This window comes from Mustela nivalis (assembly GCF_964662115.1).
Source record: "Mustela nivalis genome assembly, chromosome: 6".
In the NCBI taxonomy this organism is placed as follows: Eukaryota; Metazoa; Chordata; class Mammalia; order Carnivora; family Mustelidae; genus Mustela; species Mustela nivalis.
Genome location: NC_139025.1, coordinates 73,051,529 through 73,065,862, shown reverse-complemented (window position 1 = coordinate 73,065,862; position 14,334 = coordinate 73,051,529). Strand labels below are relative to the sequence as shown.

General features: G+C 51.2%; 1 gene segment (V, D, J or C); it reads left to right on the top strand.

The window, feature by feature from the left end:
* Nucleotides 1-6,480, top strand: part of LOC309866777 (M1-specific T cell receptor alpha chain-like) — a 341,597-nt gene extending 335,117 nt beyond the window's left edge. Inside the window, exons 4-7 of the C gene segment in view lie at nucleotides 2,740-2,994; nucleotides 4,450-4,494; nucleotides 5,168-5,275; nucleotides 5,928-6,480.
* Nucleotides 6,481-14,334: the final 7,854 nt, after the last annotated feature.

The window sequence follows — 14,334 nt, the reverse complement described above, 5'->3', positions numbered from 1 at the left end:
ATTGCTAAGGTGGAACAGGATAGGATGCGTCTCCTCCCAGGGCTCTGGCAGAGGAACCCCTAAAGACCTCCAAATTAAAAGTGATTCATTTCTCATCCTCAGACAAAAAGAGATGGTTGTGCCAGAGTTACATGGGAGCGGAAGTAAAAGGACTTAAAAGCAAGTTTAAGGATCAGTACCCAGCTTTTTTTACCAAAAAGTTCTGATAAGCAGGAAATTTTGCAAATCTGTTGGTTACTAGGCCATTTATGATCCAACAATTGTTTCTTGAGCACATACTACATGGCAGACACTAGGTGAACTTGACTTTTTTCTCTCAAGTCCCTTATGTGCCCTAGATGAGTAGGTCTTCACCTGAAAACTCTTTCTGTGGGCCTGCAGGTGAAGCTCTATTCATTTAAGGCACAGAAAGGACTTGAGAGAAGAAAATTCAAGCTCTCCAGATCATGACAGCCCCTGAATGTCATGCCAGGAAATTCAGACATTATTCTGTGGGCACTAGGGAGTCCCTGAATTATTCTGAACAAAAATGATGCAATCAGCTCTAGGTTTTAGACAAGTACTTTGGAGGATGAGCTCAAAAAAAGAGAATGGGGAGATAGTGGGGGTAGAGAGGGAAGCAAGAGAGGAAATCAGAGGTAAGGAAGCTGGACAGGAGAAACAACAGCAAAAATGCAGATAGGGAAGCCCAAAAATGAATGAAGTCTTGGTAAAAATGAGACTGGGGAGCAGCAAAAATCATCTCAAGTCTTCTGACTTCATTGATTTGCTATTTCATGTTGATTTCTCACTAGCTAGATTGAGCAAAAATTGGCCTTTCCCTCATGGAGTCACCCTCCCATCCTCACCGACTTAAAGATGGTTTTTAAGGCGCACAATCAGCCCTCAGTACCTTTCCTTGAAAAATCTCATATTCTGTAGCATAGCTCTCTCCAGACCAACACTGTCCAACAGGACTTTCTGGGATGATCGAAGTGTTCTATCAACCTGCACTGTCCAACACAGCAGCTACAACACTCTTAAAATGAAGTTTTAATTTTTAATTAAATTTTAATTTGATTTCATTTTCATTCATTTTAATTTAAATAACCACAGATAGCGAAAGACTATCACATTGGGCAGCATGCTAGACCTTCTCCAGCCTGACACTTAGTGGCTCTAGAACTTGATTTGAGTGTTTAACCACAACTCAGAGTTGGACATTGGGCCCCCACAGCAACCCCTCTTCCCCCACTAAGCCCAAACTGTTCTAGTGGCACCTTACCCTCTACCTTCTCCTCAAGACCACATTCTCTCAGCACCTTCATACCCTTCCACATCCCCATTCCCAGTCCCATCCATGACTCCCATCGAGGACTAACAAACCCATTGGGGTATGTTGGTGGCACATAATGGCTTTCGGTCTCTTTCTCTCCCTATAAAAGATTTATGCCCTAGGGCCTTAATCCACAGTGATGTCAGACCCTACCCCCAGCCCTAGATATGGGGACATTGAAGAGGAACAGGCAGAATTCCTCAGGGCCAGAGCTTTGGATGCCCCTCACATGAAACCATATACCCACCCGTGTTCTGCTGCTCCGGGGACAGCCCCACACCCTTGACTTGATACCCTTGGTGTGCCTTGACTCAGCAACCCAAGACAAGGCCAAAGGCTGGTGTCCCTGATTTCAGGTCCAGCTGGAAGTCTGCATTGCAAAGGCCACCCTGGCTGGACTCACAAGTGGGGTGCACCCCTGGTCTGAGAAACCTTGCATGCAGGGTGGGGAGCCGTGGGAGCAGAGAACCGCAGGGGCAGGAAACTCTAGTCCCATCCCTGCTGTAAACTCTCTGGGTGGCCCCAGTGTGTTAACCCTCCCAGCAAACCTCTGTTTCCTCTTCTAAAGGCAGGAGGTCGGAAAGAATAAACAACAAGAGTTATATTAAAAACACAAAATCCTACAGAAATACTGAAGAACGATTCTCAGCTCTAAGGAAAAGCCTCCACTGACCCCTATTTCCTGGGGGGAATTTTAAGGCACAGTTTCTATAGAGAGAAACTCCCCCTTTGATTTTCCATGGAGGACGTAATGTCTCCATTTTACAGATGAACTTCCTGACATTTAGGGAGCTGATGTGCCTTGCTCAAGACCTTGGATCTAATGAACAGTAGATCAAGGACTGGAAGGCAGGTATTTCGACTTAATGTCTAAAACTTTTACCAAGGAGAAATCTCCTCATTGTGATGTGACCGATCTTTCATCTTAATGCCAGCCGATAAGAAACCTCCAATTGCTGTCCACACCCAGCCTAATTTGGGGGAGGCCACCCCTGATTCCTAGATGTATGGTTTGCTTTGCTGGGCCTCTATTCTATTCTAAGCTTGCTTTGTCCTGTGAGAGCAGCGTTGCTGCTTACTAGTCCCACTGTGCTTTGGAAGATGTTCCTATTAAGTGAAAAAATGAACAGTATCATCAAGGAGCCCTACATTTCTGGTTTCCTTGAATGCCAGGCAGGGCCAGCCAGAGAGCCTCCACTGAGAACCTGGCCTCTTGGCCAGGACCCATGGCTTTTGCCTGGCCCTGACTTCCAGTCCACTTAGAACTGGTTTCCAGAATGTTCTTTTCTACCCAAAGCCTGAGAATGTGACTTGCCAGCCCCACAGAGCCTTGCTCTTGCCCATCACTGGCATCTGGACTCAGACCTGGGTTGGGGCAAAGAGGGAAATGAGCATCTCCTAACCTGGGTTCTTTTGGCCCACAGATATCACAGACCTTGACCCTGCCGTGTACCAGCTGAGAAGCCCTAAATCCAGTAACATCTCTGTCTGCCTGTTCACCGATTTTGGTTCTGAAACCAATGAAGAGCAAGCCCCAGAGTCCACGACGATGAAGCTAAAAAGTACCATCCTGGACATGTGGTCGATGAATTCCAAGAGCAATGGGGCCCTGGCCTGGAGCACCAGCACTGATTTTAAATGCAATGAGACCTTCCCTGAGGAATTCTACTCCAGCTCAGGTGAGAGCAGACTCCGTGCCTGTGCCAGCCGAAGCTTCCCACTTGGGAGATGCCTGGTTCTTCCCCTAAAAGCTGCTCTGATGGGTGGTCTCGGCCTCATCCACTGTCAGCGAAGCCCCTCCACTCCTGTGACTGAGCACCAGGGAGCTCCATCCTGGCATGTCCCAGGATGTCCTAGGCAAAGAGGGGATGGGGAGAAGGTGGTAGGAAAGGCACTGGCTTCTCACCTGCCCCGAATTCCCACCTCCCTGCCTCTGCTCAGGCCGTTTGCCCCCTCACTGCCCCATCTAATGCCTTTCTCCGAGATACCTCCCCTTGGTTCTGTCTCTCTGCCAAAGAGCCAACCTCAGCCAGTCATTCATTCACTCACTCCAGCCAGAGGCTGGAGTGAAGGAGTAAGTAAGTCAGATGAGGGGTCTGCCCTAAGCAAGCTCCACTACAGTTGGGGGAGGCCATCCATCAGCAAGCAGAAATCTAGAGAACTTCGGATTATAACATGTGCTTTAACTTGGGGATGGAGGAAGCAGCCAACTTAGGGACGGAGTCTGGGCAGGGCTCTCTGGGGAAATGCTAGGTGAGATGAGAGTTAAAGGAGAAGAAGGGGGCAGCTGTGCCAAGGGTAGATGGGGAGCCTGTGGAGGGCTGACACAGGGGCACAGCAAGGAAGGGGAAGAACAGCAGGCCAGGAGATGGACCAAGTAGGGAAGGGCCTCATCACAGGGCCTGCTAGGTCACGAGAGGGCAGCCACCCTCCTAAGTCCAATGAGGAGCTATTGATTGGTTTTAAGTAGGAGAATGACATCCAATTTGCTTTTTTAAAAGAGCACTCCAAGTGGAAAATGGGTTGTAGGAGCCAAGAGTGGAAGCAGAAAGGAAGCCATTGCCACAGACAGATAACGGGGGCCTGGACAGGGGGAGTAAAGGAGTTGAGTGGCCAACACGATTTCAGATTCAAAGGGAGAACCAGGCAGGGCTGCAAAGGAAAGAGGAGAGCCAGGAAGGCGGCTGGATTTCCTGCCCAAGCCGCTGAGTCGATGAGAGTGCCATCCACTGAGATGGTAACAACAAAGGAACAAATCTGAAGTGACTCCATGGGACACAGGAGGGCATCTATACCCCTCATGGCACTTTGTCACTGTGTGTGTCTTACTGCCTCTTTCAGACTCCAGACTAGAACCTACCCAAGGGCAGGATCTGTGTCTGATGGTTCCTCGTGGCCTTGTGTTGGGTGACAGGTCCTTTGCACAAGCAGCGTTTGTGAAGTGAATGTAGTAGTCCTCAGAAGCCAGGGCCCTCCCAGCGGGTGTCCATAGGCAACAAGTCCCTTCCAAATCTCTCCAGGAGAGCACATGGAAAACCTGTAGACAGAGGCTCATCTGCCCAAATCCTAGAAGGTCTGGCATGGGAGAGTCGGCTCACTCAACTCTAAGAAAATGTCTTTGTTTCTCCTTTTAGACTTTTCCTGTAATGCCACTTTGATAGAGAAAAACTTCGAAACAGGTAAGAGAGGGATCTAACCCAGCTTCAAGATGTACCCACAATCCCCCGGACTAGATAGGAGAGGCGGGAAGGGATATATGGATCTGGAATGACGTTAGGAAGAACGGGAATATTCTTGAATCCTCAGGCTCCTCTCACCATCTCTAAGGTGCTTTCCCCCTCTGAGGACTTTCAGGATGAGTCTCTAGTTTCCTAGAACCCCATGACTCACTCCTAGGTCTCTGGAGAACCAAAGAGAGCTTCTCGGTGGCCCAGCGGTGACATTTCCAACTGGCTTGTGCAGGGCCCTGAACTCACCAGCTCCTCCTGAGGGCGTGTTCCCTCTGTGCCAGTAGCTGGGCTTCTGCCTTCTTTCAAGAAAAGCAGCAGGATTCCTGGAGGCAGAATCTTGTCTCTCAGGATCCCCACCACTCCCGGCCACCTGCCCTGGGCCCATCCATTTCCATCTGAGTTGTTTTCACTGAATGGTCCCTCTTGGGGTTCAGGCGCCTGCTAGTCACCTGGGGACCCAGACCCAGGGGGTTACAGTGAGTTCTGAGCCCTGCCCCATCCCCACTCTTGAGGGAGACAGACATAAAATAAGGATTGAGTGCAGCTCGTGTTTTCCTTTGAAAAGAATGATACAAATAGGGTTAGGAAGGGATACGCATGCCAATAACCTCTTGTTTGGCAGATATGAACCTAAACTTCTACAACCTGCTCACGATCGGGCTGCGTGTCGCCCTCCTGAAAGTGGCTGGGTTTAACCTGCTCATGACACTGCGGCTGTGGTCTCGCTGAGGTGAGCGGGCATCTCAGGTGGGAGGGAGGGCTGTGAGGGTCTCCAAGCTCGGAAAGCAAACCTCCCCCCAGGACTTGCTTTTAGGTCCTATAGTGGGGCCCACCAAACCCCTGCTCTTTCTCTGCTTAGGGGTTACTATTGTAAATAACAGTGGCCTGGAACATTGGTAGGACTCCTCAAGGGACAAGAGGCACTTCCGCTGAGCCATGCCTCCCCTATAAATTATGAAGAATGGCTGTTATTCTCCTCATTTTGGAAAGAAAGACATTGAGGCCAAGTCACAGCAAAGGCCAGCCACTAATGAGTGGAAAAACATGAGAAACTCAGGACCCAGATTCGTTTACACCCCTGCCTTCCACATACTCCTTTCAATGCAAAACCTAGAGGGGCCCCCAATTCCTTTCCTCATGTCCTCTGCCCCCAGTACGACGCAAAGACGTTATATGCCTCTTATGCCCTAACCCTAGCTCTCTCCCCGTATCCCTGTCATCCTACTGACAAGTGCCTCCTGTTCCACCACCATCAACAGAAAGTCCAGTGTCCGTTCGCTCCTAGAACTCTACAAATGGAGGCATCTCTATCCACATCCCTAACTGCCCCTGACTCTGTCTCCTCGGTAGTCAGCCCTAACCACTGTGCTTCCTCCACCCAGGTCACCAAGAACATGAGAGCGCCTGGCACTCCCTCGCTCCTGGCTCCCCAGCATACCTCTTCCCTCTCTTCAAGCAGAGAGGCAGACTGTCTGCTCCCCTGAACAGATAAGAAGGCTCCGTCTGCCTCTCTGGCCCCACTGGCAATGGCCACCAGCTGGATCCCACCAGATACTCACCATCAAGGTGCTGAAGAGCTGCCAAACCCTGCCTCTGCCCCCTCGGTTCCCTCACTGCTGCTTGTCACCACTGGACGCTCACAGCAAAGTCAGGGGGCCGCTGCAGAGAGACTCCCTGTCCCTCCCGAGACTGCCTCTTACATCCCCTGTCCCCTATCCTCTGGGCGAGGAACCCCCAGTGGGTCCTCCTGGGCTCTAGCTCCCAGAGAAGGTTGTGAGGAGTTCGTTTTTTAAAATAATGTTCATAAATATGTATACCCTTTTCCCCAAGATGTGGGGGAAATTATTACGGAGACCCTGCTGTGCTGTGTATCTGAGCAGCGTTGTATATCCTGCTACCCTTGACTTCATTAAAGACAATTTGGAAGAGCCCAAATGTGCTCCTGTTTGACTGGGTTTGGTCAGGGTCACGTATGCTCAGCGTGCTATTGATCCCTGACTGGGCAGAAAGCAACCAAGGTGTTTGTCCTGATGTTGCTCAGGGTGCCTAATTCAACAAGCTGCTGAAGTCAATCTCATCCTGGAACAACCTCTAAAAAAATTCCACTTAGAAGGCTGAGCTGGGGGAGGCGGGGTGGGGGGCAGGCAAACCCACTTAATAGTTGAGGTCCCTGCTCTTCTGTCTTCCTGCCGCACCACTGGGCCACCCATAGTAGGAGGCCCATGCCCATGACTGATCAGGACTGGCCGTGGAAATCTGGCAGGCAGGGACCACACAGCAAGCATCCCCCAAATGCCACCCACTGTCTCCTGCCCTCCGGGACCATTTCCTTTCAGACTGGATTCTCACTGAAACCGGGCATGGCCCCTACAGATTCATGGCTGGGGACCACCCACCAGTCCACTGCCTGGGTCCCACCCCAATGCCACAACTTTGGGGTGTCTGGTCTAAGAGCAGGAAAAGGGAGTGAAGATTAGCCAGACTTTCTACTTCCTCCCTCCCCCCCAGCCTAGATATAAGAAATGAATCCTCTTTCCTCAAGCTCAGGAACTTTCCCAAGGAGGGTGTGTGTATGTCTTAAGCTTTTAGCAAGAGGACAGAAGGTAGGGCTCCCCAGGGTCCGCGGTATTCTGGGCCTGAGTGCCCTTCTGAGATGCAGCCATCCTCCTCACAATTACTGCCATCAAGCCCAAGGCTTATGGATTCCCAGGGGGAAGGGAGGGTCCTATCCCCAAACACCTCTATGGTTCACACATGTGTCTCCAACCACATCAGCCGGATATATGCAAGTCCTTCCAGCTACAAGTCAGGCCTGCTGCTTTTCACAGGGATCAAGCCCCCAGCTCAACAGGGGACTTGGGCATAGTACGGAGGGGCTTCCATAATTTCCAGGGTCACCGCCTATAAAATATCCTCTAGGACTGGGAAGCTGCCTCCAGCTCCACAGGCCTCTGACTCTGTAGCCTCTGTAAAGGAGGACGGTCACAGAATCTGCAGTTCTCACTGAGTCCCCTCACCTGCAGCCTAAATCCAAGTCCCTTTAAAGATCACAAAAAGGGACAGCCACAGAGGTCACCCCATCATCACGGGTCCCTCTCACACACAGCAGGACAGGTACCACCTTCCCAAAGGTAAGGTTCTGCCTCATCGCCCTGACAAGATTCCAGAGATCCCGCCATTGGGAATTTCTTTTAATTAAAGTATTCTCCTCTCCCGATTCAATGAACATGCCCCTGGGAGGGTTAATAGAGCAAGCCTTTATCAACCCTTAAAAACCTAAGGCAGATTAGTTGATCTTTTTTTTTCCTCCTAAAGTAGTAATTCACTCTGGTCTGTATACAAAAGACCCCGGTGGTCGGGGAGGCAGCTCTACTCCTGAGAGTTGGCAGCAAAGATGCTGAGCCTGAGGGGGACATGGGTGCTTAGAGCAGGGGACAGGAGCAAGGACCCTGGGAGGCAGTGGAGGGGCTAAAGACAGATCCCTCCAAGAACCTGGGAGGAGGCCAGGGGAGTCTGTGGAATCTTGCCATCCCAGGGCCCTCAGTTGTCAGGGCCCTGAAGTCATGGACCCCTAAGGCCACCCAAGGACCTATGAGGTGACAGGCAGTGGCTAGGGACCCACCCAGACCCACGAAGGGAGCAAGGGTTCCTCCTTCCCCGCCCAGCCCTAGCCAAGCCTCAGGCACATAGGAGGCCATCTGGAAAGCAGGGTCAACACACCCCTGAGACATTTCCATCTCAAACCAGGGCTTCTCGATCCCAGCCAGAACCTTCCCTCAAATCTAAGGCCATTAAGCCTAAAGCCAATTAGAGCCGAGTCAGAGGGCAGACCGGGAGCAAGTGGGTGTGCTAAGGGGGGTGATAAGGACACTCCACTCCTCTGTATCCACTCTGTTCTCACCTCTGGCCCCAGGCCCCACCTAAGGTGTCCAGAGGAATTAAAATACCCTTGCAATCCCAGACCAAGAGTTTCTGTGCCCCTTAGGAGGTCAGCACAGGGCCTAGGGGTCACTGCAGCAGAGCCCCTCAGGGCACTTAGGGACCAAGGCACTGCTCAGCCTGGAAGGAAGAGGCTGCTGAAGAAACCCGGTTACACCATCATCACATCCATACGAAGGCCCAGCCCTGGAGAACCCCAGGCCCCATGAATAGAGACCAGCCTCGAGGAGATAAGACCTCTGTCCCACTAGGGAATGTGTCACCAAGGCCAGCTGTAGAATGGATTTGTCTGGACAGATACCCAACTGCCCAAAGAGCTTAATTAAACACAGGCCAGCTCTGGAGGCAAAAGAATGAACCAAACGACTTCTCACAACCCCCGTTCTAAGATTCTAGAAGATTCTCTGACACTTCACCCAGAGACCTGGCCCCTCACCAGTGTAACTAGAATAACTGTCCCCTCAAGAGAAGGGGGCTGGGGTGCCTGGGTGGCTTTGAGGGTTAAGCCTCTGCCTTCAGCTCAGGTCATGATCTCAGGGTCATGAGATCGAGCCCTGCATTGGGCTCTCTGCTTAGCAGGGAGCCTGCTTCCCCCTCTCTATTCACCTGCCTCTCTGCCTACTTGTGATCGCTGTCTGTGTGTTAAATAAATAAAAATCATAAAAAAAAAAAAAGAGAGAGAGAGAGAGAGAAAGAGAAGAGGGCTAATCAAGGATGTGCTTCAGGAACACCCTAAAGTGGGATGGGGTCTTCAACTCCAACAGAGTGACCCCCTCTGCTATTACCCACCATTGGAGGGGCAGCCACATGAGTCTTGAAGGATTATCTTCTTGGTTTGACCATTAAAATCCCACTCCCCTGGGTCACATGGAAAGCCTTAACACTAACACCGTAGTTACCACATAATATCTTGGCAAGAAAGTCCACTCAACTCTGCACTCCTCGGGATGGCCAATGTATCTTGTTCATCACTGGGTCCACAACACCTAGCCCCATGGCTGGCACGCCACAGATGCTTAATAGACACTTAACTAGCAAATGAACAAATAAATACTTAGTGCCATTAGGCACTGGGAAGGAAGCCAGGTTGGTGGGGGCCGTAGGGGGAACATAAGAGAAAGGAAAAGAGAGATGAATAGAGGAGTCGGCTGGGTGAGCTGCTATTTCATGATTTTGCCAAGAGCTAAGAGTAACCTGTCAAGAACTATCAGGGAAAGAAAAACCTGAGTGATGGCCCACTGGCCAGTGAAGCCCCCAGGTAGGCAATCATCCGACAGAGTCTGGAGGATGTGGGAGGTGCCAGGGAGGCAGAACTTGGGTTACTGCCCAACTATTCCAAGACCAGGGGCCGAAGGTCACATTACCGGGGCAACCTCACTTTACCCACATGTCCTATCTTAAAAGCGCTTCTGCAGACTACTTCCTCAGCCAGGGTGTGGGACAGAGAGCTCCTGAGGGTGGACCTGGGGAGCAGCCAGATGGGGCCTGTGGGGTCACTCTGTTAAAAAGCACACTGACCCCTGAGGACTTTATGGAAGGCCACCTGGTTTCCACACTTCGTTTCACCCAGACACATGCATGCAGAAGGTTTCCTCTGAGCATCACAAGGAGAGCTGTATTTTGAAATTAATAAACAGGTCAGACACTGAGTCAGTAGCCAGAAGTAGGACAGGAAGTGGAAAAAGTCTCCCACTTCCCGCCAGGTGTCTGGGGGCTCAGGGCCTCCCCTCCCCATTTCCATGACGTCATGGTGGCCCCGAAGGGCAAATGGGGCACCTTTGAAGCTCTCCCGCAGAAGCCACATCCTCTGCAAAGAGGAGTTAAAAATACTAAGTTCGAGATAGCATCGCCCCAGGCCACGTGCCTGGGCCAGGCTGGCTGGGCCGTTACACCGCCACCGACCGCAGGTGCGACAGGAAGAGGGGGAGCTAAGAGGGCTGGCAGGCACCCAGCGGCGCTCGGGGGAGGTGCCGCATGCCCCGCTGCACAGAAGCCTCCCCGCCTCCGCCCCTGCTCTGAACCGAGCCCTAAGATCAAACCTTGACCACACCTGTTTAAATATTTGCTTAATACGGGGCAGGACTTCAAAAGCTTCCGTCCAGCCCACCTTCCCCCGAGGTCTAATAGGGGCCACATATGCTTGGGCTGGCTGGTTCTCCGAGGAAGACCCTTACTTCAGGACGCGGCTGAAGTGCCGGGTGACGGTCCTGACAGAAATCTGCCTCTCGGAGACCAGGAGACCAGGAGCCCAGGACCCAGGAGCCCAAGAGGCAAGGAAGGGTCCGCGAATTCAGACCAGAACCCAAGAGACGGAAAACGCGCCGAGTTTGCACGTCCCGCTCAGTGGTAGTATCCCCCGCCGCCCAGCTGGGGGCAGCAGCGCTCCACCAAAAAAAAAAGGCCCGTTTCTTCTGGGAAAGGAAAGCCCCCAGAACTTGGGGAAATCTCCTTCAGAGGAAGATAAAAGGGCAGATGACTTTCCTTCCGCGAACGGAGCCTTCGCCAGGCGCTGCACGGGGCTCCAGAGCTTTGGTGATCCTCGCACCTCCCATAGAGGGTAGTGGGGCCCCGGTCAGGCCCCGCAAGCAGCAGGGGGCACAACCCGCCAACATCATCAGGCTCACCCACACAGAGTGCTGAAGGGGAGGACAGGGCCGGGGGAGCTAGGGGGAGCCTTAGGAGAGAAGTGTGCATTCAGAATGGAGAGCCTGGGCTGGCACCCAGGGTCCTCTGCTGGTACCCAGGGTCCTCTGCTGCCCTGGCCTTGTGCCCCTGGGCAGGTCACTAACCGCCTGAAGCCTGTTTCCCAATGAGATCAGTGCTCTCTCCTAGGGTAGTTTAAGAACCAGGACTTTCTTTCACGTTGCATTCCTGCCACGTGCCAGACCCTGTGCCAGGTTCTGGGATTGTCTCTGTACAACTGGATGATTCCACACAGATGAAGTTCAAGTTTAGGCAAAACTAATCACCCGTGATAGAAATGAGAACGGTGGGGTAAAAGGATTGACTGGAAGAGTGCATGAGGGGTTTTAGGGTGATGAAAATTACCTATCTCGATCTGGGTGATCGTTATGTGGGTGTACACTCATGTCAAAATGCATCAAAATGGACACCTAAGGCTTATGCATTTTACTGTATGTAAATTTGATCTCAATAAAGTACTGTTCCTATTAAATACAGTTTTGGTCCTTAAGGAGTTAACAGTCCAGTATGTGGGCATGAAAGATAAGCATCTATTACTATACTTGTATGATGGAGGTTTCGGTTATCAGATTTGGGGGATGAGTCCTCAGCAGGAGTCAGGAGAACCAGTGGTTATCTGTAAGTATCTCACCTCCCTCCTCACTAATCTTCAACATTTGAGTCCCAATTTTTCATCAATCATGTGGATAAAATATAAAGTTGCCCGCCCGCTTCTTGATGCCAAAGGGATAAGGGTGTACAAGCTTAGTAAACACACATGTTCAGAGAAATAGCTGAGAAGAGGGACTGTGAGCCCACATGCTGACTGTCAGGGTGGCCCACCACGCTGACTGAGACCAGCCCCTGGCCAGCTCCAGGCTCCCAGGCCCCACTAGTGTATGCTGTTTCCCACAGTAGCGAACCCTCTCCCTTCACCATGGCCCCAGGAACTTCTCACTACACCAGCAGGCATGTTTTCTTGCTCCCTCCCTGGCTCCCAGCTTCCAGGAGAGCTTGAGGGAGAGCCTGCCAGAGACAATGGCAAGGCTGCGGTCCAGTTTCTGACAATAGACACCACTCCTAGCCTCAGAGCACTCTAGGGCTCCCCAATCACCCACCCCAAATACTTTTGGTTCTTATCTCCCCTCTCACCTTCTGGGGCCTATCTGCCCTCAGAAAGGTCACCAGGAGGCCCCGCAGAACACAAGGTCTAAAAGCATAAGGCAGACCTCTGCAGCACCCTCCCATGGGCTAGCTTCTCCGGGTGGCCATCTTCTTGCAGGCCAGAACACCCTAGGGGGCTCCGGGGGGCTTTCACCACCTTTGGGAAGAGCCCAGTCTTCCTGTTTGCTCTGGAAATGGGAGCATGTTTCCATTCCAGAGGCAGTAGTGTCCATGGGAGAGATCCCCCCCTTTCAAAAATCCCAATAACGGAGAAGAAAGTGCCCATCCACCCTTTCCCTGAACCACCCAAACACAATCCAGCCAAGGAGGAGAAAAGAAAATATTAGGGGAAACACCCATAAATGCAAGACAAGGCTGGCAGGACTTAAGAGAATTTAAGTAGATGAATGCGGTTTAGAGTGGTGAGCAACTGTCTCCATTTCATGCTTCCAGCCTTGATCGGGGGAAACTGGGTTAACCTTAAAAAGGATGTCTCTCCAAGGGAGACCTCAAGACACTATTTTTAGCAAGCTCAAGGGTGTCCTCACTTCTCCTGGCTCACCCGTTATTCCAGTGATTTACCAAGCAACATGGTGGTGCAGCACCCTTATCTAGAATCTTTCTGCACACTGGCCTCTTCTGACACCAAAGCAAACATTATCTCCTCTGATCTTTATGGTAAGCCCAAGCAGGAGGCAGAGTACATCTCCCCCTTTCACAAGGGAGGAAGCAGGTAAAGTAGCTTGATTGCAATCACAGAGCACTAGGCCCGCAGCAGCACTAAACTCAAACCCCCTAGTTTTGCACAAAGCACTGTGGATGCCCGGTACCACCTGGTTCCAGATGCTGTCATCAGAAAGAGTGGGAAAGGCCTGGGGTCCCTGGACTTCCCCAAGGCCTGTCTTGTATTCTGCCTGGATGTCCCTCCCTCTACTGGGACTGTTTGCTCCTACTTGATCCCCACTTTAGCATTGGACTAGAAGGCAAAGCAGAGGCCTGCACCTTTAGTTAGTCCCCTGAGGCAATACTATTCTGCACGTGCAGACTCCACAACTCATTCATATGGCAACACGAGTTAGCACAGTGATAACCAGGCTAGCCGGGCCCTCAGCTCTCTCAAGGGTCAGATCTCAGCCTAAATGTCACCATCTCAGAGAGGGCTTTCCTGACCACTGCTTCTCAGGAGCTCCCTCCCCAGCTCCCTTTACAACCACAGCAGTCTGTTGATTTCCTCCACTCCCCCATAGAACAAGATTCTATTTGTGTTCACCTGGCTCTCCCCCAGCTAGGACTTAGGGCTGAGAAAGGGAGGCACCTGGTCTCTTCCGATCACCTCTGTTTCGTACCTGACACAGAGGAGACATTCAGATATTTTTTAACTAAATAATGGAGTCATAGAAAGAAGGCACTCTCCCTCCAGATGTGTCTTACTAAGTAATAGCCTGAAACTAGATTGGGGGAAAATGTTGCTAATTGTTGAAGCTGAGTGTTGGGCATCTGGGAGTTTATTTTACTAGTCTTGTGTGTGTGTGTGTGTGAGAGAGAGAGAGAGAACATTTCAATAATAAAAAGTTAAAAGCAAAGCAGTTCATCCCAGTTATTTTAAAAAGCAGAGCAAGCCTGAACAGCTAACCCAATGAGGACTCCTAGCAAAGTCTCTTCTCCTCTAAGGAAAGAGGAAGGCCCACCCGGGCCACAGTAGTCCCGAGGCCCAAAGCTGAGGAAGAAAAATCAGTGTGTGAGAATGGTCCTCAGCATTTCTGATCACTGCCAGGAGAGTAGTGACACATTTGTGGAACAATTATATTAACAAGGTACTCTCACGTACATTTTGCTCGGACGTGTGAAGTAGTGTTATCCCTGTGCTTACTATTTTATTATTTCTCACAGCCAAAGCCTAATCCAAATGCTTTGGAATAAGACGGAAATAAGATTCAGACCCTAACCCTTGCAAACTGAATTTCCATTTCCTCCTCTGTAAAGGACCACCACCTCCCCTCCTCA